The following is a 24,066-nucleotide window of genomic DNA, read 5'->3' on the forward strand; positions in this document are numbered from 1 at the left end:
ACTGGACACTGAGTTCTTTCAGTAAAATCAGTCATGATTCCCCTAGTGAGTTTAAGTTGTGCCCAGCATGTAAAAATCTGTGCCCTCCAGTGATCAAAGCAGTTACTGATCACACAGACTTCTAAGAGAAAGTCATACTATGAAACAAAAGAATTTAAAAGAAAATCTGGAAACCACAGGACAAATTATACGCACACCTATGGCATTAGATACCTAATTATCTCACACAGCTGGATCCTAACCTTACTAAAGGAATCATTCTCCCTTTTCGTCTGTTTCCCCTTCTTCCTTCAGAATTTATAGAATTCAGTTGGCCTCCTCCATTTGTTATTAAATTGCATAATTTCTCTTGATAAGTAAAGAATGTCGCTGTATATAAATCATATAACAGTTTCCTGGTTATCATATTTATATCGCCTAACTACACAGACTCACAAACCCAAAGAATAAGTTAAACTGGAAGGCACCTCTTGACATCTACTCCAACCACTACTCAAAGAGGTCTAACTGGTTGAGTTTCCTGTGCAACCTGTCCAGATGAGTTTTTAATACTACATGTGGAAATAACCCCCCTTCCACCAAGTAAAGATTTTTATCCCTTCCTTCCAGTACAGATCCATGCAGTACGTGAAATTATTGGGCCAATACATTTCCCGGGAGTCTTTTCTCTTCCCCATAAAAGACATAACAAAGAAGACCCATTTGTTTTTAGTTAATGATGAGTCTAAGTGACAAGCATTTCAATCACTGTGGCTACTATCAAGGAAAATGTCCTTTATTCCTCATCAGTTTTTAGATTCTGTATCACCATATACAGCAATATGGCAAGTCAAATCTGCTGAGTTGGGTTTCTTCACTTTAAATTCATAAAGCTTTCTCTCATTGCCAGGTATAAAATCCATAACAGCGTCTGAAGAACAGGTTTTAAACACAATCGAAAGACGTAGCAGTGAAGACAATATGGGAAATGAAAGAGTTAAAGTAACTGTATTAAAAAAATAAAGTCATGTTTTAAATTATTTCATTTTTGTTGATTTTTTTTTTTGAAGAAATAAGTCTTATCAGGCTTAATGGGTTTTAGTCATTCTTAACAGCTACCTAATGAGCTCTCCAATTATATATAGAAGAGCAATTCAGTTCATACATTACTGCATCCCCTCACAGAAACGCAGTTCCCCCTCTTCAGAAATGACTCACTCAAGGTCATGCAATAAACCAGATGTAGTTTTAGGACTAGAGCGCAGGTGTTCCTGGCTTCTGACCTTATAACTATTCCTCTAAATGTCGTGCGGTTTTCTTGATACTTTCTAATATCTTAATATCTGACAGACATTAATCAGCTATGAATAAAAACTGCACGGATGTTTATAGCACCACAAACATTCTTTAGTATCAATAATGAACCCAAACCACAATGCTTACAATGTGTACAGCCAGAACACTGGGGGAAAAAAAAATAGCCCTCAATCTTTCTATCAAATTGAACTTCTCACATTTCTTAAGAGGGAGCATCTCTGTATAACACTGCCTACAAAACTTTGACACAGTGACACAAAACACAAACTGAAAATTTTTCTCTCAAGAGTGGAAAGTTAATCTGGAGGTTCTGAAGTTATTTCAGAAGGGGAGAGAAAACTGTAGACATTTTAAATATTTTTTATATTTAGTAAACATCTGTTTGAACATGATATAACCTTGCCTTTGCACACCATTAAATATTGCAAAAGAGAAGAAACCATATACAAACTGCTTACCAACAGGACTGTTTGCTAAGGAGATATTTCATCCAATATTTGTACGATCCTTTATCTCCAACACAATCCATATACTATTACCAGGGTCCTATAAAATGATAAAGACAAAACAAACCATAATTCTTTAATGAATATTGTAAATAAGAAGTGCAGTCTTAATAAGACTATATGTTATAAAACTCATACCTTGTCTACTAGAAGAGTGTATCTATTATTATAGGGCATTTTAACTAAGAAAAATGTTAAAGAAAATGTCATGTGAAAATAACACAGGAAATTACTGGCAGGTGGGTGTGTTTTGCTTTGTCAAAAAAGGTTTGTAATCTATACTATAGCATGTTCACAATGTAAAATGCATAAAAACTGTGTTGTGTCCATCTATCTGAAGGCAGAGATTTTTCTGATGTTGCTTGAAAATCCAGTGGCAATCACAGTAGAAAACTCAAACTGATTTGAAATTTAAAAAAAATATATAAAAAAAAATGGAATTTGTCTTGCTCTGCTTTATCTCCTTAAAGCTTAGTCTAAATGTGTTATTGAGACTCTCTCTGAAGCTGGTAGAGAAAATGAAGCACCTCTGAGAGCAAATAATGTCACGTGTGGGGATGTCCCTCTCTTCGCACACAGGCTGTTTAGATTATCATTTCAGACTGGACTGCCAAATATTTAACTTAGACAACCTGAATCGCAACCAGAAAGTGTGCAGGAAATAAAAATAAAAAATAATAATTAAAAAAAATAATAAAAAGAACTACATTGTCCATTTTTATTTCAACTATTCTTAGCTGTCCTCCATTCCTACAATCTGCTGTGTGACAGTGGCTTAGTACTCCTCCATGGTTGTGAAATTCTGCCCTTTGCTGAGAGTTCAGGTTTTAATGCAAATACCTCTCACTGAGCAAACGCATGGGTTTAGGATCAGGAAAACACTGTAAATCAGACTTCAGACACCTTTCTCAAGGGCTGCTTTGAGATGACAGGAGAAGTAAATGGAGCAACCTTAAGACTGCTGTTTCAGACCAAGGAAACCAAGTACACAAACCCCTGTTCAAGACACCTATTTAGACACATTTCAAATCTTACAACTTAGTAGGACACATAAAGCTCAACATTTACAAACAAACTGCACTATATTCAGGGTACAACATAAATATTTTCCAAGTGTGCAGAACCTGCTAAAAATGTGTTCAGATCTTCTTTCACTTTTACTAACGCAGCCTTCATACCAATGACAACCACAGCACATGTAACCACTTTCCGCAAAAGGACTAATCTTGCCAAATATGAGATGGTTGCTGAGATACAGCCCGGTCTTACCATCGAAGAAAAAATATTCCATTTCAATCTGCTTTTAGTGAATCCAGGAACATCCTCAGCCTAAACGCTCTTTAAGAATATTCTCGTGCCTAGCATGCACCAATTAGAAGTAGGAAAAGCAGATGGCCAAAATAAATTAGAGATAATATACCAGCCCTGCCTTAGATCATCACCATTGGCAGATCTAAGCCACAGTACCATCCAGTCAGTAGTTAGGAAGAGAAGTATATATTTTTTTTTTCCTCCATCCCTTTCTGGAATAAAATTGAAGAGCCATTGCAGCTGTTGTAGTACTCCATTCACAGAGAAGTAGAAAACAGAAATCTGGCCAGGGATACATGAAGTCCAAACCTTTTCACATAATGCTTTGATTCCTTGGTACTGCAAACACAACAGACACTTCAAAAGTCCAGTGAAAATGTGCAAAAAGCTTCACAATCCTTGCATAAAACAGGTCTGCCTCATTTAAGCTCTAAGAGCTTGATGCAGCATAGTACACAGGTGAGAATGAGGAAGACAAAAAAATAGTGGAAGAAAAAGTGTTATAGCCATGAGTGGTAGAGACAACTCCCTGCAATGGTGCAGGCTAAATTTTCATCTGTGTTCAAGCCAGAAAAGACTTCACAAGGCAAGGAAAAAGAGCAGTCAGCTTTAGGTGGAGGAGAAAAAAAAGGGGGATAAAAAGAAGACAGGACAAGGTATTGCAAGTGAATGAAGATAGCCCGCCTGAGACAGTAGAGTAAGGTCTGCATCGGGCACAAACCCAAAAGAATAATATAGGCCATTTTAAGAAATGCTTTCATCAGGAAGTCTGTGACAGGCATTATGGAATGAAATAAAATGTTAAGGATCTACCTCATCCTGTACATTAGAACATCTGAAGCTTTGCTGAGGCAACTGAGCTAACTGACCTGTCTCTGTATTTCCTGAAATTAATCAAAACAAACACAAATTTCAGCAACCCAAAATGACTTAATTGAAAGCCTTTAATCTTTCTGGTGAGAAAGGAAGGGTTTAAACAAAGATCTAAATGCTAAGCAGGCTATGAAGAATAGCAAGTTATCTGAATATTGAGTGAAATAAGAGACTGGTCTCTACTGTTGCAGAACATACCCACAGAAATGTAAGTATGCGTGGAATATGTGTCTTTTTAATTATTTTAATTTTTTATTCTTTATTATTTTTAATTATTATTTATTTATTCTGCCTTTTAAATTGAAGACAAATTGCAGTCCATTTTATTTATTTATTTATTTTAAAATTTTAGCTGGATTTTTTTCTCCAGTTGTACCAAAAAGTGTAAATACTATATGCAGAATCTAATTTACATAGCTGTATTTCATATTTAGAAAGCCAAGCAATTTTGCAGTGCAGAATTAAGTGTCTAACATGTCATGAGCATTACAAGATACCATTTGTTTTATTTACCTGAAATGCATAACTGGATTGCCCAGGCAATGTACAACTAGCAGCTATTGTACTTTGACATGCCATCTTTAACATCCTTCATTTATGGTAAATAAACCTTGTTAGTATTTCCACTGTATTTTGAAGGCTTTCTACTTCTTTATAGTGTACTTTTCTCACCAGTCTAACAGCTTTATTCAAGAGAATTGACTTCTGAATACAGTTTTTGTCCTTTAGGTCTTTCATTGGTGACTTTATTTAATAGTTGGACCAGTCTTGAAGTAGCTGGGATATTATTTGAGATAAATATATGTCGAAAACATGTTTTTCAGAGCTTTGGGAAAGCTTTGCATGTGGAAACCTGTACTACATTTCTCAAAAGAATAGATTCATGCATTTCTTGCATTCCCAGATATCCACTTTGGTTCAAAATAACTTTTTATAGCATTTGAGCTTTTTCAGGCTCACTCAAATCTGGGAATTACAGACTGTGGAAATATCATATCACTGCATATAACACCATTTGAATTAGAGTCCTGCTGTGTTAGGCATTGCACACAAATTACATCCAGATTGCCCTTTAGCCCTAATTGCTCTCAGTTCTTATTTATAGGTTTAAAAGAAGAGACAATCAGCCATACCAAATTCTAGTCTTTCTTAATAATTACTTACAGATATATCTCACAGTGAACAAAACCAGCTGCCATTTTCCATTATCTATGATAATCATTCATAAAAGCATAAAAAACAACAACAACAACAACAACAACAAATACCCTCCTAAAATAATACCTTTGACCTTCAGATGAAGTGGAGATTTGTACCAACAGCTTAAAGTACAAACTAATGTAGCAGACTGGAGTCCAAGAATGGGTGAAAGAAAGTGAGTTCTGAATCATAGCTAAACAAAACAAACAAACAAACAAATAAACAAAACACCAAAAAAAAAAATATATATATACATATATATACATATATATATATATATATATAATATGTATACATATAACTCTTGGTATGGTTTTCACCACGACGTAATTTTACTAAACCTTTAGATTTGCTGTAAGGAACATGTTTATCAATTATCTTGCACTGAATTTGCGGGACTTAAGGTGTTGTACTAAAGATGTGTTGTTTTTCCATGTAAATGAGAACAGAAGATAGAGTAAGGGAGAAGATGGGTGGATAACTATGCATCATAATAAATTTGCAGAGATCCTGCATATCTCCCAACATCATGTGAATGTCCTGGATGTACCTGAATTACTTCTGGAATGGCAGTTCTCTTCCATGTTGAGGTCTCTGAATAATATCTTAAATGTCTGTTTTTGAGAGAGCTAGCTAATTGTTTAGAATCACAGCTGTATTGATTAGGGATGAGATCCAAATGCCCAAAAGCTTAGACACATAGATTACAAGTAGACACTCGCGAGTAGGCACATATATACATGATATACATGTATAGGTATCTAAACCTGAAACCTGAAACTGAACATACATTCCATACATGGAAAATTTGACTTAAGTTTACCTTAAGTTTACATTAAGAAAAGCAGTTAGAATGAACTCAGAGACTTTATAGGTTTATTAGTATACAGTTTATAGGTTTACTAGTATACAGTAAACCTACCAATGTGGCTGACGCAACACAGGACATACAAAAAAAATTCTTTTGGTAAGGTAGCTGGTGGCTTAGTCATCTCAAACAGCAAAGCCATCCTTAGGACACTACATCAAAATTTCAAAATTTAATGTCTAGATAACAGATATATCTTAACCAAAATTAGAATATTTCAACCTTATAAAAATAGTCTTTATTCTAAAAATAGCTGAGTTTAAAAGACAACCAGAAGCACCATTTTTACTGTACTTACTTTCCTAATAAGGAAGACTACTATAAAGGCACCATTTTTTGCTTATTTTAAGAATCTGTCCAGCAAGGATTGCCTGCCTTTCATAATAAAAGATTGACTTTATTTACCATTCCTGAACTATGAAAAAACAAACAAACAAAAGAACTTGCTGGAAAAAAAGTTGGAAGACGCTGCATTTCAAAGAAAGATGATGTTGATCAGACTGCCATAGTTCTTATCCAGGATGGAGTTAACAAACTCAGGTATCAAACTGATCTAGGATTTGCAATACATAACATTTTAAATATCCACAGTGATTAATTAGAGAAATGCAATTATAAATCATAAAAAAATATTACAAACAGAACTGAGCAAGGCAAACTCTGTGGCCACTGCCCCTCAATAACCTTAAAAGATCTCTTCTAAGAGAAAAGCTGAGCTAATGTAGCTTTGAGCAACAGTGGATATGCAGCTGATACTTGATAAATCAGACCTGCTTGCAGAAGATGTCAGTTCTCATTTTCCTTCCTGTAACCTTTAAATAAAAATAAGTGACATTCTGACTTGTACCAGAATCCCTAATGAAACTGAAAGGCTGTTGAAATAATTACCTGGCAAATCAACATGCGTATATATAGATCATTCTCCTGCACCTTCTCACTTTTTTTTCTCACCTAATTTCTCCTATCCATTTCGTTTTTAAATCACACGCATGGAAGATGGAAGAAAAAAAAAAAAAAAAGCGAAAGATAGACTTTGAGCAGAGCATGATGCAGTATATAGCTTTAAAGCAGGTGGAATGAAATGAAAATCTGGCCTTGAAGTCCCTTCTTCCACAAAACTATCTTTTGTGATTCAAGTTACTCTAGGGACCCAGGTCACCTGCACTTTGCTTGGTCTTCAGATTTTTTTTTTAAATGACAAAGGAAGTATTAGAACTGTATGTACTTCAAAATGATTTTATGTTTACATCTATTTTGTGTGTGTATAACATTAAGCATAATATGAAGGAGCAGCCACTGTTAAAAGATGCTAACAATAGGTATTTACACATATTACTTTGATATATCCTACAGATTGGTATTCACAAAGACTAACTTAAGCTTCGGACAACTAATTTCCCCAGGCTTCCATTACAGTCAGTTCAGGGAAGGGATACTCCAGAGAGTGATTTAGATGAGTAGAGTAACTTTTGTTATACTTTCTGACTGTCCCCCAAAGAGTACCATTTTATGACTAATTGACATCCTCAGAAAATTCTTGTGCAAACAAACACCTACTTCAAACATACAGACCACATAAAGTTGGTCTCTTACTGTCATTCTCAGTGCTCTTTTACAGTAGAATCCATTCCTTTTAAGTTATTACAGTATTGCAAAATATTGCTTTAACAGCAGGGTTGTTGCATTAAGCAGTGCTTGGTATTTGAATCATCACTGCATCATTCTTTTCACCATCACTATATGGAAACGTTGAAACATGGTTCAACTGATGGTATTAGATCATCATTTATAGATCTCCATATCTGATTAAAGGCCAGGTTACGGATGGTGTTTCTTGAGCTAACACTTCTTGGAAGATGAGTTCTTAAAAAAGGGTGACTGGACCACTCTACATAGTAAGCATTTATTTGTATTCACATGTCCACATGGAAATTCAAAAGGAAGGTGAACAAAGATCACAGCACCTCTGTGAAATCCCTTCTCTGTACTGTTGCTGTTTCTCTATTTGAAAGTTTTCTACTTGGAGTTTTATGTAGCATGGTAAAGTGCCCTTGAACACACGGCTGCTAAGACAACTCAAAGCCTATTAGCTAGTAATGTGAAAAAACATGCACTCATTTCCAGGATTCATCTGTGCTTTGAACAGAAAATCTTGAGCTCTTTGCTATCTACTCAGATCATCTCTGAATGCTGTATTGATCTTAAGGGAAGATAAGTGCTGACAAACTGCGTGTGGTGATGTATCTGGTCATTGTAATAATTCAGTTAATAATTTGCCATTCCATTGATAAAATCTATTTACTGGTATATAGTCCCTGGTTTACAATAGCTAAAAACCTGTTACTAATGCTATAAAGAGAAGGAAAGCAGGATTCTCATCTTATGTGCTACATATTCACAAAATGAAATCCAAAGTCCAATATTTCTTCATTGTTTTGTTGTTCTGTATTATTTTCCCATAAATAGTCTGTGGCTACTAGACCATAAAAGATTTTAAGTATTTGAAAATATTAGCACAATGAGAAAGATAACTTTGAACAAAGTGGAGATTTAACTGAAGCCTTTTGTGATTTTTGTGGTAAAATCTAGACAACCTGATACCAGCCTGTATTTTATAGCATCCCAAGTACTGAAAGTGAGAACAGAATAAATGAGTGTTATAACAAAATGAGATTATATCCAATTTGTGATAAAGAAGTCAGGATTCCTGAATAGGGTAAAATGCAAAAGTCTGCAACAATAGGTTTTCCATCTCAAAAATTCTTTTACCACTGCTTGTGAATGTTTGAAATGCAAAGGGTTTAGAATGGTTTAAAGCCATAAAGATGTCAAACTTCCTACAAAGCTAGTAGTGTCCAAAAGTTTTCAACCTGAAGAAGGCTTATTTCTACTGTTAATAAGGAGGGACAGCAGAGACCCTTGAGAGAGATTCATCACACCTAAGTTAGACATCTGCATCTGAGCTAGTCACCCTAGGCTTTCTTTCCAGTCAACAAGAGTGAACAGCACTGTTACAGTATGAGACATCTGTCTCCTTTAGACTTCTTTAAGATGATATGTTTCTCACTCCAAAACCTCTTGTTTCTCTTCCTTGATTATAACTAGAGTCTGGATAACTAGCTCGGATAGTAGATTTTAAAAATCAGATGTGGAAATCCTACTTCTACTAAGTCCAAACCCTTCCAGGGTGGGCATGGTGTACATGACAACATGTCAACATGGGCTACAATCACCAGTATTGGCTGCCAAGCCATGCATACAGTGATATATCACTGATGTTAAATTTTCTCACATTTAAGAAAAGCAAGGAAGTTGAGTTCAATGCAACCGAATGCCTAATAATGGTACTGAATGGTAAATGAAATTAATTGTTCTTGTTGCATTTACTAATGGTTCTGATGAATAGATTCTTAAGGGACTTGATCTACAGTTTTTTTTGGAGAGCTCACATAAAAGATGAGAAAAATTATCCAGTGCTATGCAGAAGATATAAGTCAAGGCTCCTAATGTTTATTTCTCATTGACTACCTACATATACATACCTCGCAGTGGGAAAATTTTCTGTCTGCCTGTTTTCATGACCTTGGTGGTTCAAAGCCTTTGAACATGTAAGTTCTTGAATTATGTCTCCTTGCTACCCATTATGCTTATTGCTCCAACAGTATTGCTTATGATTATTTTTAAGAAAGGCTATTTTGCATCCATAAGACAAATAAAAAAAAAAAAAAAAGATTATATCTTCAGTACATACCCTCAGGTAATTAGAAAAAAAAGATCCTTGAAGAAACATTTGTAAAAGGCATCTTTTGTTATTTACTAGATAGTAACTAAATTAAACAGTCAAGAAATCCTCTCAGCTGAAGATGATTAGAGGCTGGGAGAGGATTAGGTGAAACATTAAATATTTAGCTCATGCTTTTCTCCTGCAGTCTGCTTGCAGCCACAGATGGAGAAGGGGCACTGTGGGCCTATGTTCTCCTCCAGCTCAGATTTTCTTTATTCTTAATACAAACTGAAAAGATGAGGACATCTGTGTGAAATGGTAACCAAAGGACACAGAACACTGTTGTCAGCTCTGATTTAACTAACTTCTGTAGCTGGAAAATATTACTGTTATTCATTGTTCTCTAACATTGCATCAGATGTTCTTTAGATGTATACCTAAGCAGTAATGAAGTCAAAATATAGAAGTTCTATTAACTTCTACGCAACTCCGTTCAGATCTGAGTTTTACTGAAATGTGTGTGACTTGTAAAGTAGAAGCAATAACATTAATTAGCATTTGTTTGTTAGGAAAGGCTAAGTCCTTGAACATTTTTATATAGCATCTCTAAAATTTGAGTTTGATGCATCAGTTTCTGTATCGACAAACTAAACCTAAAGAATACTGCTTGTTTCTATGTGTTCTTGTACTCTGTGTGAGAGTATCTAAACTCTCTATCCTTTCTGACTGAAATCGGGAGCCAGTAAATTAGGTGGGCAGAATGTTTGTGTATCGATTGAGCTAAATTAAAAAATGTTGAGCTGTATACTTAAACAAAATGAGTAGGATGGATGCTGATAGATATTCTTGTACAAAGAAAAGACCTACCATCTCTTTTATTCTTTCATCCACACAGACATTGTAATAAATAAATAAATAAATAGGCAAGGAAAGCTTCTGATTTCTAATTCCATTGATCCAGTCTTCAGTTTGAGGCTGTGTACTCATCCAGCATTTCCAAAACTAACCTCCTGAGTCTTTTCATTTTTACTTATTTTTATTTTTAGATTAGAAGAAAGGAATAAGAAAAATACAGAATTAGTGATTCTGGCTGTATAAGAAAAATCTCAGTCATTACTTTCTATGTCAAATGTACAGTTTCTGTTCACAAACTATTTTTCCTTCACCTGGTAAAAAGGAAAACATGGCAGGGATTATAGTCTAAGATATAGCCACGGTCCAATGCTAAATTCAGCAATAAATCAAGTGGCAGTGGGAAATGCATGTTGATGCCTTCCTTCATTCATTCTCTATTGTGAAGACTCATTCATTCTCTATTGTGAAGACTCGTATATCTACCTTACACTCAGGAGAGTCATTACAAGAACAAACTTAATTCTCATGTTCTAGATAACAGTCTTGAAATCTGTGTTAGAAAGCAAGCTCAAGAGAGTGGAAATGTGTCACCCGTTTTGTCTAGTACACTTTGTTTTACACTGTAGGTCTTACACTGAAGTCTCAATATGAGCAAAAGTCTGCAGAGATTTTGAATAATGTCAAGGAATGTATTCAATATTTGCCTAGAATTCATAGATTTAAAGCCAGAACAGACAATTAAAATGCCTATCTTGCTGCTGGGCATGCACATGCCAAAGAACTTCATTCACTAATTACTGTATCAAACTTATGGCTTCTGTTTGAATTACCACAAGCTCTTTTCTCTTATTTGAAAGATCCAGTTTTGGTTTTACATTTCAGGTGGTTAGGAATCCATTATATACCTAGGAAAGCTTTTCCAATGCATAATCAGCTTCTCTGAGTATATGTATTTTGCTTCTAGTCTGGGTTTATCTACTGTCAGCTTCTCACTAAAACTCATTATGACGTCCTCATAAATGAAAAAGCCATCACCAACAGGAAGTGTTTTCCTTACTTAAGTATAGATTGTGATAAAATCACCTCTTAAACTTCTTTATGAAATAAATAAATTGAGATTTTTTACTTATATCTACTTAAAATACATTGCCTGCTTATTGGCATTATTAGGTAGCAAATATACCGGTACATTCCTTACGGACTTTCTTAACCCCTCTAGTGCATCATAGTCCAATATTCATGAAATAGTAAATATTTCTTGAAACATGGGTTAACACTGAGTGAAAACACAAGCGTGCACTGAACTGCTTTCTCACATATCCTGTCAGTTTACCCAGACTCTGTACATTTTAGAAAAGAAGGCATGACTTTACATTCTTCAGCTGCAAAATTATTCCTCTCTTTCTGCCTCCTGAGTTTAAAGAATTGTTTTCCCAAAACCTCCCAAATACACCAGTTCTTGCCATTTGGGAAAGGAAGCAGTTGGGCTCACTCAAAGAAGTTTTGAAAGTCCTCCTCAGAAAATCCCTTCAGGGGCTCCCTTACAGTGAGTAGTATCCAATCTTCTGATAATAATTTCCTTTTCTTGTTTTATAGATAGGAGTCATCTCCATTACATGATATACATTTGACACATACATATATAAAAAGAAGCCAGATCCTTAACACTGAAATTTTTTATCCCCTCTTGTTATACAAAGCAAGTCATACACATAAACCTTTGCTATTATTTTATGTTATGAACTTAGGCAGAACCTCAATGTTAAACAATTAGCTAAGAGCTACAGTTAGCTTCAATAAGCACTACAGACTCTCTCTGCTCTCAATCTACGAATTGTGGTAAACGTTGTTATTCTGAAATGTCTCCTCCAGCAAGAACAAGCTTCAGGAGAGAAAAGTAGATGTCACTAGTTTTGAGATCAATTTGTGGCAGCAACAACATATTCCAGTTTTAACCAGTGTTCAGCTAAAGCTATGTCTTTCTTGCAAAGCCTGCTACTAAAAGTGCTTACTATGCACCTGATTTGTACAATGCAGCTTATTTGGATCAACCTGGCTTGGATCATAAAATTCTTTTATGTGTATCTATAGCAGTATTTTCTGTTGTTTTCTGTAAGAAAGAAGGAGATCAATATATCTCTCTCTTTTGTGATGTCAAAGCAGAATGACAGCTAACTTAGAATAGTCATGGTTTGACTGCTGTCAAGGTTATAAACCTCTTCTCTATGGTTAATGATCCATATCTGTACAAGAAAGTTAATTCTGGGTAGTCCTGCCTAACTTCTGTGGTTGGGTTTGAGAATGTCAGTTCTGAATAAAATAAAATAAAATAAAATAAAATAAAATAAAATAAAATAAAATAAAATAAAATAAAATAAAATAAAATAAAGGAAAAAATCTATTATCTTGAAGGTATTTTCCTTTTAGCATTTTATTATCTTTCAATATATCTTAGAATGGCTCTGAAATATGAAGGTGGAATTACACCAACCCCTGTCTTGGTTCCAGAAGGGAGGTGGCACTGCACAGGTTCTGGACTGGTGTGATCATACCAGGGTATGAGGTTTCTAGGTCCACAGACAGAAAGTAACTCGTCTTTCAGTGCATCACGTTATCTTGACACTCTGACATATGTGTTATTCTTAGACTATAGGTCTGACTAATAACAGCTTCAATTTCACTTTTGAACTTGATGGAAATTTCAAAAGTTGTGTTATGATGTAATGGGTTGAAAGCATCATGCAACATAGGAGGAGAATATTTTGGATATTTGCATATCCAAATATTCAATGCAATCACTTTGTCCTTCACGCTTTGTTTTAAATGTGTCTGTTAGGGCATTATCTGAATAAGATATAAAAATGGCAACACAAACAGTTACTTGTGCTGATTTGACTTGACAATACCTCTTGCTTTCTTTTTGCTAGTACTCTTTTTATTTTTTATTTTTATTTTTTAACTATTTCTCTTGACACAGATCCAGCTACTTTCTCTCAGCTTCTAAGTCTCAAAGATACCATCTGTCCTGTATCTAGGAAAAGCTGTTCTCATTGTAGAATCTCCCTTACTTGACACTCCAGCTAAGATTTCTTATACTCTCTCTACTCCCACTATCCTAGGCATGCTAATAAAACAACACCACCAACAAATATTTCTAAATGAAACTGAAGTGAAACTTTTATGGCAGGAAAATAATTCATGCCAAAAATGCTGAAAAAATTTGAACTAACTTCAAATAATAGCAATCTGCTTACTTGGAAGAAAAAAGTCACAACCATCACATGAATCTATAACAGAAACTACAGGGAGAAGTACCCACTACATCACAACAGTAGAATAGTGGAGCAGACATCCTACTTCCTGCTCTTATACTGCTAAAGGAAATGACAAAATGACAAACCACTCTTCCAATTTCTTACATCTTACAACGAACGTCACGACTATTTCTTAAGAATTATAGTGTTTTTATTGTAGCACATTAAAATATCACCCTTAGCTTTTTTTTTTTTAATTATTATTATTATTATTATTTTTTTTTTTAAGCAACCTGGTCTAGTGCATGGTATTCTTGACCATGACAGGAGCATTGGAACTGAATGATTTTTAAAGTCCCTTCCAACCCAAACTATTCTATGATACTGTTACTTTTTTTTTTTTTTTTTAAATATTATTATTTTAATGATTATTTTAAGAATTAATCATAACTTGGAATGAAGCAATGCAATATACTATACTGTGTACAAATTTCCACCAAGCTAACTGTTTCAAAATGTGTTTTTCAATGCTTGTACCCTGACCTTTGATTTCTCAAGAGCTAGCTGCACACATATCAGGCAAAAGCAGAGCTGCTAATCACACTAATACACTTGTGACAGAGACTGGTTGCAGTATTCTAACCAAAAAATAAATAAATCATAAGACAAAACAAATTTCACATAGCTATGAAAGAAGAAGCTACATCTAAACACTCTTTACAGCTTGAGAAAATAAATGAGAACAGGATGCTTTTTACTCTTCATTTCCTGTTTGTTTTTTTTTTTTTTCCTTTTTTTTTCTTTTTTTTTTTTTTTTTTTTTTTTTTCCTGAAGAATAACATGATCTTTTATAACACTTAGATTTATTTATTTGTTTATTTATTAGTCATTCAGCATGTGATCTATGGATTAGAAAACATACAGTTCCAGAGATTAAAGTCCATTGCATAGTCCACTAAATCATATGACACAAAGAGAAGAATCTATTAGAAGATCTTGGTGGATAAATGTTCTTGTATTCCGAGACTTCTGTAGAACTGGCCAGTGCCAGATTCTTCAGAAGAATAAGTAAACCATAATAATGGATGTTACAAAATCAAAGGGTTGAGATCACCAGTATAATGTCCAACAAACTGCTGATTGTTACTGATATTCCTCAGGGATCAATACAGAAGCCACTACTGCTTGAAGTGTTAATGACCTGGGCAGTGGGAAAGAGTGCACCTCATCAATGTTTTGGATTAAAACAAATTGGGCTAGAACACTCCATAAGCTGGAGGTCAAGGCTGCTATTCAGAGGGTGCTTGAAGGGCTAGAGATGTGGACTTAAATGAACTTCAGGATGTTTAGCAAAAGTAAATGCAAAGTCTTGCAGCTGAGATGGAATAGTCTGAAGCAATAAAACAGGTAAAAGTCTGCTCATGTAGAGAGTACCTTTGCAGAAAAAGACCAGGAAATCCTGGCAGACAAGTTGAATGTGAATCAACAGCGTGCTCTTATGTTGAAGAAGGCCAGTAGCATACCAAGCTTTATTAACAAGAGTATAGCCAGAAGGCTAGGGGAACTGACCCTTCCCCTCTGTTCAGTTTGTATGGGACCAGATCTGGAGAACCGTGTCCAGTCTTGAGTTTCCCAGCCTCCCCACCTCACCCCTTCTCTCCTCCCCCCCACCCCCCAAAAAAAAAAAAAAAATATTTCCTGTACCTAGGCCATTGAAGATGGCAAGAGAGCTGGCCCACATGATTTATGAGGGTGTAAGAGAACTGCAATTGTTTCATCTGGAGAACAGAAAGCTAAAGGGAGACCTTACTGTTGGCTATAACTATCCAGCGCCAGACTACAGAGGAGGTGAAGCCACACAGCAAAACAAATAACAAATGAGAAGTTGTAGCATGGGAAATTCTGATCACATATTAGGAAAAACATTCATAATTAAGTTAATAAAAAAAAATAAAGAAGGTAGCTTGAAAAGGTAGTGCAATCTCCATCTTTGATACTTAAAATAAAATATCACTGGACAAGACCTCAAGAAATCTGACTTAAGTTTGTCATTCTTTGATATGGAGACTGTGCCAAATACTCTCCACAGATCACTTTCAACTTTAATAAATGACATCGGCACTAAGTGATTTAAAGTCTAAAACAATGCTGCCATTTTATTTTCTTATAAATCCTCTTTCTACACTAGCTGTCTGTATTAGGTTTATGTGGCAAGGGCTTGGTAGCAGGGGGGCTGCAGGGGTGGCCTCTGTGAGCAGACTCCAGCAGCTGCCCCATGTCAGATCAGAGCCAGCCTCAGATGGCTCCAAAAGGGACATGCTGCTGGATAGAGCTAAGCCATGAGCAACACTGGTTGGGCTTCTGGGAGAGTAAGAGTTAATAATGGAGAAGCAGCTGGGAGAGAGAAGTGAGAGAGAAGCAGCCCTGCAGCCCCCAAGGTGGGGGCTGCAGGAGGGCAGGAGGTGCTCCAGGCACGCAGCACAAGCTCTCCTGTGGCCCGTGGAGAGGCCCCTGGTGGAGCAGGCTGTCCCCCTGCAGCCCACATGGAGCAGATCTCCACACTGCAGCCCGTGGAGGAGCCCCTGGTGGAGCAGGTGGATGTGGCCTGGAGGAGGCTGTGGCCCCCATAGGAGCAGGCCCTGGGCCAGAGCTGCAGCCCGTGGAGAGGAGCCCACGCAGGGGATCTGGGGGGAGCTGCTGCCCATCCGTGGGGGACCAGTGCTGGAGCAGTTTCCTCCTAATGGATGGACCCTGTGACACGGAGCCATGTGGGAGCAGTTCTTGAAGAGCTGCAGCCTGTGGGCAGCCCCCACAGGCTCAGTTTGGGAAGGACGGCATCCTGTGGGATGGACCCCATGGGGAGCAGGGGCAAAGACGGACCGTGAAGGAGCTGCGGAGAAGTGTCATGGTCTGACTGCAGCCCCCCTTCCCTGTTCCCCTGAACTGCTTGGGGGGAGGAGGTGGAAGAGGGTGGATGGGGTGTTTTTAGTTTGCTTTTAGTTTCTCGCTGCTCTGGTCTGCTAGTGAGAGGCAATATGTTACATTAATCTCCCTGTGCTGAGTGTGTTTTGCCTGTGATGATAATTGTTGAGTTATCTGCCTGTCCTTATCTCAACCCTTGAGTCCTTTCCATTGTATTTTTTCTCCCTCTGCTTTTCAGGACGGGGAGTGAGAGAGCAGCTACGGTGGAGTTTAGCTGCCCAACAGGGTAAAACCACCACACTGTCATATCTCAATATTCTTGCTGTCAACACCCACAGTTCAATTCTTTTTGTCTCACATAAGTTAATAGAAGTATTCTACTGTTGTGAATAAGAAATTATCACTTGGATTGTCTTTGAATTTGGCTGGTTTTATTTGATATCCAGTTACACGTTCAATTGGCTATTTGAATTTTATTTGATTTTACTGGCTACTGGTATTTCTTCCATGGTAGATTTTTTTTTTTTTTTTTTTTTCCCCATGAGTTTTTCCATGTCACTTATCTCAGCCAGATCTCTAATTCTGCAACATTTAGTGTGAGAACCGTGGTCTACTTTAAGATGGATCAACACTGGTATGTAGAATGACATAGTCTTCGTTATGTTGTTGTCCATTTCTTTCCTGATTTATAAAAGCATATTTTATTTTCTAGCAGCATCTACACCTTAACCAGAAGAACTGCTATGCATGAATAAAATATATTATGGATAGGTTTCTAAAACAAGTGACGTACATTAAAGATAACAGGAAACAGAAAAAATAAATCTCAGTTGTAGGGTCCATCTGTTACCTACAGGACAAATAACAGTCACTTTCCCATGGAAATAATTCCTGGCTGAAAAACAATGTGCAAAGCCATGGCGTAGTGACTGCTAGCTGAGAGTTAATTTTGCTTACTAAAGATAAGTATGAATACAAAATTTGGCTTTAATTTTTTAGGCTTTAAAAGTGATTTTTTTATTATTTTTTTTTCCAGGCTAAATGGAAACTGTTATTCTATGACTACTCTGTTCGTGTCTCCAGCATATTATTTTCTCCTAGACTATGATTCTTATCTTTCCATTAATGCTATAAGGAGTCTGTTGCATGAAGAGAAGGACAGGACATAATTCTTAATATCTTGTACACTTTGGATTTCCAAGAACTTTGAGTCCTAATCAGCACTAGCTAAAATTGATATTCTTTATGTGAACTCCTTAGGGTTGGTCACACCTCTAGCTAGAGCATAGCTGCTATATTTTTTGTTTTGTTTTGCTTCTGGAGACAGTTAAGTAAAATAATCACATTCTCTTGACCATGGGCTTGGTAACTACCACTGATTTTGCTGGCTTAATACCCAGAGGTGCCTGTGGGAGGTCTGTGAGCTCTTTGACCACCTCTGTGAACCCCACAACAAAGGAACACCAAACTAATGCAATGCAGATATCCAGAAACTAGGGCCACCTGAGATGCTGTGCCCATATGGTATGATGTGATTTGTAGAGGGTCAAAACTAAGATTTGAATGTGGGATTATCATATAGCCCTCTGCTACATCGGGGGAAAAAAATCCATTGAGAACAGAATTGGGATGAAGCTGTACTATTTTGCTCCCCTCTGAGACTGCTCATGGGTTCAAAAAATAAGACCATTATTGCTCAATGGACCTGTTTTGAAGGCATGTTTTTTGCTACTGTGAATTGTATATATTTACATGTCCGTGCACATACATATGTAAAGTATTAATTTTTGTCTCAAAATCAATTTTCTACAGATTAAATACAACAGTACACAGTTGTAAAATAGTACACAGGGTAAAATATTACTTAGGCTGCAATTTAACAGAAAGAGACTGTTACAGTGGTGTCATATTTCTTTGACAAGCATGTACTTTTGCAATATATTAAAGCAAGGTCAACTCAAACTTTACATTGCTTTTTCAGGAAAATGCCAAGAGGCAAGGTAGTGTAACATAACATCTCTGTTGATTTTGATCCAGGCTAGCATAGAAGGAAAGGGAATTAAGTAGTCAGTGCAAAATTGTACCATAAATATGTATGTAAAATTTCTATTCACTAAGAACTATCTGAGGAAGACTTGATTCCCAAGGTGTAAACTTTCATTTGGCTTTATAATTAGGTGATCATGTCCACATAGTAATAAATTAGCACACAGTATTTAGGCAAATACACACCTGAAATTATTTAAGGAGAAAAAATTGCCTTGTATCACTGAAACTCGCATCTATTAAAAACATTCACAGCATCAAAAAATAAAATAAAATAAAAAATAGAGCTGTCCTTTCTCATTCTATTTCTTTCTTGTAGTAGTATTTTATTATTTGGGTTACACTGTGATTAGCTAGTCCAGAGAAATATCTTGAGTTGTTTCCGAAATAACATCCTCATGCATAGAAATGAATTAGTTGGCATATTTCAAGAAGTTTATTATCTTTGGCTGGGATACTGTGAATGACGGTGTTATCTAATTTGTAATGAGAAGTACACAAGGTTATTTTACATTATTTTCAGCAGTCAAGAAAGGAGGTATCGAGACAACTTTCAAGGAAATGTAGAGAACCTTGTTCTAGTCATGTTAATCTTGAAGTAGCCACTGTGAACACAACTTCAGGACAAGCTGGACAGCTGGGGTGTGATGTGAGTAGGGCAAACAGGAAGAAGTCTGAGTTATTTATTTTTCAGAACAGTAGGAGACAAACTGGTCTGTAAAAACATTTTCCAGAAAAAAAAAAATACAGGAGAAAAGATGAAAAATATGGAAAAAAAGGTACCTTGTAGGTAACTTGGTGGGGGGTGAGGGGTGGGGAGGATGTTGGAAAGAAAAGGGAGCTCAACAATGTGGTAATGTGGTGAAAGTATTAGCTAAAGACCAATCAAATGAATGAGATGAATGAGTACTTGATTGAGCTGGAATTAAAACTGAACATCAAAAGAAAGGGAAGAAACAATAAGTGATGTCAGAATGCAGTGAGGAAGCTGACTACTTTGCAATTAAACATGAGTATGAAAAGTGGGATGTTGAAGAGAAAGAGAAGCTTTTGCCCCTAAATGTGCATTCGCAGAGGAAACTGGTTTTAATGAGAAATTCCTTCATCTCCTTTCATTAGGAAATGACAAGTTTCATTAGAGGAATATTTGGTGATATATTTTCATCTCTCCCTCCTTTTGGTAATTCATCCCCACTCATGTCAAATTCCATCTTTGTCTTTGGTGAATATACCCATTTAAAGGGAAAGGAGTAAGACCTGAGGTCTTATTAACAGAAGAAAGTTGATAGGATGGAAATGAAGAAAGAGAAGTTTACTAATATAGAGGGAAAGAGCAAGAAAGAGTTAATGAAACTTCACTCAAAAGAGAAAAAAGCCCATGATGGGGAAAACAGCCAGGATTAGAAAACTAGCATGTCCAAGAGCTGTTAAGCAAGAGTTTCACTCTTTATTATTACTATTATTGTTATTATATTTTTTTCCAAAGGTTTCTATTTTCAGAGGACATATATGCTAAAATATTTTAAAGGTCATTGTTCAGTATTTTTACAGACAAAACGTGAAAGAAGTGAAAGTATAATTTTTGAGTCAGAAAGGGCCACTGAGGTCAGTGATCAGAGAGTGAATATAAGCTAATATACAAAATAAGCTGGGATGTCAGAGCTAGCTTACTTCTATATTCCAGGCTTAGATATCTGACAAGCAGAATTTACATCAAAATAGTATAATAGTGCAGTACAGGCTGTTGTACATGACAAAATCCTGTTTTTTTTTTTTTTTTTTTTTTTTTTTTTGGTGTGTGTGTGTGTTTTATTTTGTGTGTTTGTTTGTTTGTTTTCTTTCTCTTTCTACAGATTTGATCTCATATATTTCCAGGTATAAGAGAGAAAGGTAACCTACCTTTCTCTCACACTAGAGGGATCACACAAGAAAGCTAGGTGATGCTAGTGTGGGTACAATAACTCTGTGCAAACCAAAGATTGCAACTCAGCAAGTAAAGATTAAGAAATTATGACAAATAAGGCAGTAGCACTATTAAACAGAGTGTAAGATTAGAAAAATAATTAAATAACCCTTTTCAGAGTATATTGAATTAATACACTAAGTAAAGAATAATAAATACAGTCTGGAAAAACAGGGAGAACTCCACAAGAAAAATCACGGAGTGTTTTGCAGCTATGTTAATCTGTTTATGACTTTTAATTGCAATATTATTTCTAATGTAAAAATACCTATTGCCCACATTTTGTCTGTGGAACCTGCTGAACAGCACAAGACAAAAAGAGTGCCTGACTTGTGAGCCAGATGCAGTTGGGATGATTTTTATGTTCCTGATCTAATCCTGAGCAACAGTAGCTCAGATTCCTGCAGCACCTGCCTAGAGAAAAGTGAAACATTAAGAGTACCACTGTGTCTTATGGGCAAAAAGAACCTGGTTAAGCAACCATTGCAACTGATATATTTACATAATTTAGTCAATTATAAATCCCATGTTGTATATTTTACAACATTTTTTTTTTTTTTCTAAAAGAAGTCAATAACTAAGTGAATATCCCAGAATAAATTCAAAAACTGTATCAGAGCTATCTTTCAAACTGATTCCCAATTCTTCATGTACCCACTGGAATCACAGCAGCCCTAACCAGCTAAGCAGCATAGCTTTCATGAAAATAGCAGCATTCAAACAGTATTCCAAAAATGGTTACACAGCTTTTTGAGGGAAACAAATGAATTATGCATCTTAAATATCAACAAATATTTATACAACTAACAATCTGCAGCTTAAGTGGTCCTTAGAAATTTAAAGAAAGGGCATATTGTAGTACTCCATGATAAACTCAATAATAATTAGAATTCCTACCAGGCTGTTAACTAATGCAGACATATTAAAGCATATTTTTAGCTGAGCTTATTATGTTCTAATAAAATTTAAAGAAGCATAGCTGAAGGGTAAGGAGTAGTAGCATCTGGTCTATTACCAGCTCTACATTGTGCTGTGCCATTTAGACTCTGCCAGTGTGTATGTTTCTGAAATGCTTAAATGAAGTCCTAGATTGATCTACTATTACTGCTGTAAAAATAGTCTCTGTATAACTCTCTCCTTTTAAATTCTATGATACTTTTTATTTATTTATTTATTTATTTATTCATTTATTTATTTATTTTCTGGAGGGATACAGTCCCGTAAGTAGTAGCCTAGATCATAGAACCAGCTCCAGGAAAGTAATGGCACTTGATCACAATGGCAGCCTGCTAGGAAACTAGTTTCCACCATGAATATGCCTGAATGTATCTCTCTGATGCCCAGGCTCATTCAAAGCAAAAAATTTTTTTCAATCCATATATTCTTTATTTCTAAATTCTACCTGCTGCATGACTAATGTCCATTTCATCACCAGGCATCCTCACTGTTAGATGGAGATGGCACAAACGTTACGCAGGTGGAGTTGACTAATTTTGCAGTTACCAATATTTCTTAAGTAGTTCACATTGCTCTGAAGGGCATCAAATTTTCAGGGTAAGGAAGAGTCTAGGCCTTTAAGTATAATTTGGGGAATTATTGTTCCATGGAAGAGCTTAAATGTTTGCAAAAAGTGCAAGAATTAAGTCTTTTGCATGCTTTTCCCCCTCTGTTTTCAGGCTGATAGTTGGGGAGTTTTGTCGGTGGCACATCTGAAATATAAGGGACTATTTCTTATTGCTCTGTGCTTCACTGCTGCTTGGCTAGGTGTGAGAAGTGAGGGCGCACAGACACCAAAGAATGTGTTGAGCTTGTCAGGTAGTGTTATTCGGACACCGCGAGGGAAGACTCCCCTGGGTTATTTCACAGGAAATGTGTTATAATCTGAGAAGTTGTTCCAATGGATATGATTTCCTTTAGGAATCGGGAAGAAACAGAATCTAGTTGATTTCAGATAATAGTGCAAATATCCTCAAAGAGTTCTTGTGTTGGGAAGGCAGAAAGAAATGGAAGTTGTAGAAAGTATTTATTGAGTATTGCTTCATTTAGTTACTTTTGAGAAGGGGCATGCATAATGCCCCTTCTCAATGGGGCATTACATGAATCAATGTAATGATTTGTATTGTACTAAAATTATTTTTTTCTTTTAAAATATCAAATATATTTAATCTATAACATAACCTTCTTAATGCAGCCCTTTAAAGTATATTATCTGGGGATTTTAGTACATGTGCATCCTTTATTACTGTGTAATTTGCATACAATAGAAAAAGAGGGAAGGGAAGGGAAGGGAAGGGAAGGGAAGGGAAGGGAAGGGAAGGGAAGGGAAGGGAAGGGAAGGGAAGGGAAGGGAAGGGAAGGGAAGGGAAGGGAAGGGAAGGGAAGGGAAGGGAAGGGGAGGGGAGGGGAGGGGAGGGGAGGGGAGGGGAGGGGAGGGGAGGGGAGGGGAGGGGAGGGGAGGGGAGGGGAGGGGAGGGGAGGGGAGGGGAGGGGAGGGGAGGGGAGGGGAGGGGAGGGGAGGGGACGGGAGGGGAGGGGACGGGAGGGGAGGGGACGGGAGGGGAGGGGACGGGAGGGGAGGGGACGGGAGGGGACGGGAGGGCAAAAACACCCATTAATAGGAAGTAACAACTAAAATGCTCTGGTGCAGGAGTTTTTACTTTTAAACACGGGAGGCCAGTGAAAAGAGTTTCATAGACATTTGTACATTATTTTTTGTGGTGATAAAAAAAAACCACACATATGATATGCTCTTCTTGAATCTGTGTGGAAACCTGTGACACAGACAGACAGAAAGCGTCAGTCACAAGGAAGAAGCAGAGTGGTGGATTAGGCAAAGGAAGGGCAGATGAACCAGTGTGACAATTGCTAAACAAGGTACAACCAGGGATTGAATGGGAAACCTCCAAGGCAAATCTGGGAATCCTGTTATGAGAATCATTTCCCATTACACATTGCTCAGTGAAACACAAAACATGCACACAAATGCAGATTAGTAGGGGAGCAGCTTGTCAGTGCAGGGTCAGGATAAAACTTGTTAAGCCCTCTTTCTAAGACTGTTTTGAAAGTCTGACCAAGCAGAGCATCTTAAGCCAGCATTAACACAAATAAATAAGAGCCTAGCAGGAATGTGATCCATGTCATAATGCAACTAATGGGTGCCTAGAGACATGACAGTGCTTAAGTCAGAAAATAGATGAATATGTTATTGATGACTCCCTGTTCTCCAGAGAAATGATCTTCAATGCCTT

The 24,066-nt window shown here is 36.6% G+C and overlaps 1 protein-coding gene across 2 annotated transcripts in view; it reads right to left on the reverse strand.

The window, feature by feature from the left end:
- The window catches only part of TENM4 (teneurin transmembrane protein 4), a 1,677,033-nt gene that overhangs the window by 749,651 nt on the left and 903,316 nt on the right, over window positions 1-24,066 (reverse strand). For both annotated transcript variants that reach the window (XM_084535211.1, XM_084535210.1), the window contains exon 5: window positions 1,755-1,842. The gene's annotated coding sequence lies outside the window, so the exon portion shown is untranslated. The remainder of the gene's footprint in view (window positions 1-1,754; window positions 1,843-24,066) is intronic.

The sequence above is a fragment of the Aythya ferina genome (assembly GCF_964211825.1).
Source record: "Aythya ferina genome assembly, chromosome: 1".
Taxonomy (NCBI): Eukaryota; Metazoa; Chordata; class Aves; order Anseriformes; family Anatidae; genus Aythya; species Aythya ferina.